Source organism: Pteronotus mesoamericanus, unplaced genomic scaffold, assembly GCF_021234165.1.
Source record: "Pteronotus mesoamericanus isolate MK-2021 breed Mesoamerican mustached bat unplaced genomic scaffold, CSHL_Meso_final contig_26, whole genome shotgun sequence".
NCBI lineage: Eukaryota > Metazoa > Chordata > Mammalia > Chiroptera > Mormoopidae > Pteronotus > Pteronotus mesoamericanus.
Genome location: NW_026555109.1, coordinates 7,089,209 through 7,092,448, shown reverse-complemented (window position 1 = coordinate 7,092,448; position 3,240 = coordinate 7,089,209). Strand labels below are relative to the sequence as shown.

General features: G+C 35.4%; 1 non-coding gene across 1 annotated transcript; it reads right to left on the bottom strand.

Annotated features, from left to right (window-relative positions):
• Nucleotides 1-441: 441 nt before the first annotated feature.
• LOC129071235 (U1 spliceosomal RNA) lies at nucleotides 442-605 on the bottom strand. Its single transcript, XR_008529234.1, has one exon. It is a non-coding gene; the product is annotated as a U1 spliceosomal RNA (small nuclear RNA).
• Nucleotides 606-3,240: the final 2,635 nt, after the last annotated feature.

Here is a 3,240-nt window from a genome sequence, read left to right as displayed (position 1 = left end):
ATCAGGAACATTATATCAAAGACCTGCATTAAGGCTTTGCAATCCTTAGGCCTTAGGCATTAAGCCTAAAAATGAAAGGCTATAGGAAACATTGCATTCATCCTTTCAATTCATTTTCATTGCAGTTGTTCTGAAGGTTTCAGTTTGGGTCACGTTTTGTAATAAAAACTGTTAGATTTTTATTTTATATATTTTTCAAATGTAAGCTTTTTTTTCATTTTTTTTTTATTGTTCAAGTCCAGTTGTCTCCATTCTCCATTGTCACCACTTTACCCTCCCCAACACAGCTCCAACTCCTACCCTCAATCCTTCCCCACTTTGGCTTTGTCCATGGGTCCTTTATACATGTTCCTTGACTTGACTCTTCCCCTTGTTTTCCCCGTTAATCCCCTCTTTCCTTTCCTCTTGAAACTGTTTGCTTTTTCTTTCTTTCTTTTTTTCCAGGGGAGAGCGCGAATGCAGTCCCCCACTACCACAAATTATGCAGTCGAGTTTCCCACATTTGGGGAAATCGCAGGGGTCAGCACACACGGAGTGCAATGAGTGAGCCTCGCCCTGGGAAAACCACCTTCTTGATCATGGTGTCTCCCCTGCCAGGTAAGTATTGGCTTTTTCTTTCAATATCGCTGGTTATATTTTCCTTGCTTGTTTGTCTTGTTGATTAGGTTCCACTTATAGGTGAGATTATATGGTATTTGTCTTTCACCCCCTGGCTTATTTCATTTACGATAATGCACTCCAGTTTCATCCATGCTGTTGCCGAAGGGCAGTAGCTCTTTCTTTCCGCTGTGTAGTATTCAGTTGTGTAAATGTACCGTAGTTTTCTGATCCACTCATTTACTATTGGACATTTAGGTTACTTTCAATACTTAGCTATTGTAAATTGTGCTGCTATGAACATAGGGCTGCATAGGTTTTTTTGAATTGGTGCTTTGGAATCCTTAGGGTATAATCCCAGCAGTGGAATTGCAGGGTCAAAAGGCAGTTCCATTTGTAGTGTTGTGGAGGAAATTCCAAACAGTTTTCTATAGTGGTTGCACCAGTCTGCTTCCCCCCAGCAGTGTACTAGGGTTCCTTTTTGTCCACAACCTCATCAGCACTTGTTGTTTGTTGATCTGTTTATGATGGCCGTTCTGACTGGTGTGAAGTGGTGTCACATTGCGGATTTAATTTGCATTTCTCTGATGGACAGTGTTGCTGATCATCCTTTCATATGTCTCTAGGCCCTGTGTATGTCCACCTTGGAGAATTGTCTGTTCAGGTCCTTTGCCCATTTTTTAATTGGATTGTTTGTCTTCCTGGAGAGGAGTCATGTGAGTTCTTTATATATTTTGGAGATCAAACCTTTTTCGGAGGTATCATTGGCAAATATACTTTCCCATTAGGTTGATTCCATTTTCATTTTGCTGATGCTTTCTTTAGCTGTGCAGAAGCTTCTTATTTTGATTAAGTCCCATTTGTTTATTCTTTCCTTTATGTCCCTTGCTGTAGGGGACATATCAGAGAAAATATTGCTACGTGGAATATCTGAGAGTTTCCTGCCTATGTTTTCCTCTAGTACTTTTATTGTGTCACAATTTACATTTAAGTCTTTTATCCATCTTGAGTTTATTTTTGTATATGGTGTAAGTTGGTGATCAAATTTTATTTTTTTGCATGTAGCTTTCGAGCTCTCCCAACATTATTTGTTGAAGAGGCTATTTTTATTCCATTTATGCTTCTGCCTCCTTTGTCAAATATTAATTTACCATAGAGACATGATTATTTCTGGGTTCTCTGTTGTGTTCCATTGATCTATGTGTCTGTTCTTATGCCAATTCCAGACTGTTTTGATTACAGTGGCCTTGTAGTATAGTTTGAGGTCAGGTATTGTGATCCCTCCTACTCTGTTCTTCTTTCTCAAAATTGTTGCAGCTATTCAGGGGCATTTATGGTTCTATATAAATTTTTGAAATGTTTCTTCTCTATCTGTGAAATATGTCATTGGTATTTTAATAGGGGCTAGCTTTTTTAATTGAGACTTTGACATAACTGTAGATTTATATGCAGTTGTAAGAAATAATGCGGAGAGATCCCATGTGCCTGAGTAAGGAGCACATGGATTCCACAATGTTTCTCCAATGTTAACAACCTGATTATGACACTCAACCAATATTATTAAGATTTTACCTCTTTTATGTGTGTATATGTGCTTATGCATTCATGTGTATTAAGTTTTATACATTTTAAACACCTGTATAGGGTTTTGTGTATTCATCACTAGTGTCAAGATATTGAAACAGTTCCAGTATTGCAAGGATCCCTCTCATTACCCCTTTACAGCCATTTCCTCTACCTCCCCTTACCACATTCCTCGTCTCTATCTTGTAGGAGCATCCAATTTCTCCATTTGTAAAATGTATCATATTAAAATATATAAGTGGAACCATTCAATACGCAACTACTGGGGACTGGCTTTTTTCATGTGTCATTTTTAATAAATGACAAATAAGAGCCATTTTCATTACATCATGCAAAATAAATAACAATAGAACAAAACTGGTGAGAATTTAATGCTACACTAAGATTGGCTTGTTATGGGTTTGTTATTCATTTCTCTTTGTGTATTAGCCGCACATATATATTTTATGGCTTTATCTAATTATTGGCTTTTTTTATGCAGCATAGTGTCTTGAAGATTTATCAATTTTGTTGCATGTATCAATAACAGAGAAAATGTGGTACATTTGATTTTTAATACAAGATAAAAAAGAAACTTTACATTTTGGTTCATATGTAAAGAATGCACTATGATTTAAAACAAAGTCACAGAATAACATATACATATTAAATATGACCATATATTTAATGAATATATAACATGCAAAAAAGATTACAAAATTTAGACACATATTTGTTTGAAGTTAGGTTTGCCCATGGTTTAATCTGATGATGTTATTTAATTAAAAAAGAACTCATGTTTTTAGGTCAAATAATATTAGCTCTCTCTTAGGTTTATTGAGAAATTATAAAAGGCATATATAGAGAACTAGTAGCATAACATCCGGTCTGAACAGATGTTCTGAGCATGGTAAATATTAAAGATTTGATCATTATAATTTTTAAATGGAAAATATGTTAACAAAGCAACTTTAGAAATGAGGGAATAAGCTAACATATACGAGTTTCATCCAGAAAAAGTCCAACCATTGTTAATATAAAAAGAATGGTTTGTATAATATCAATGTAACCTGGTAACCA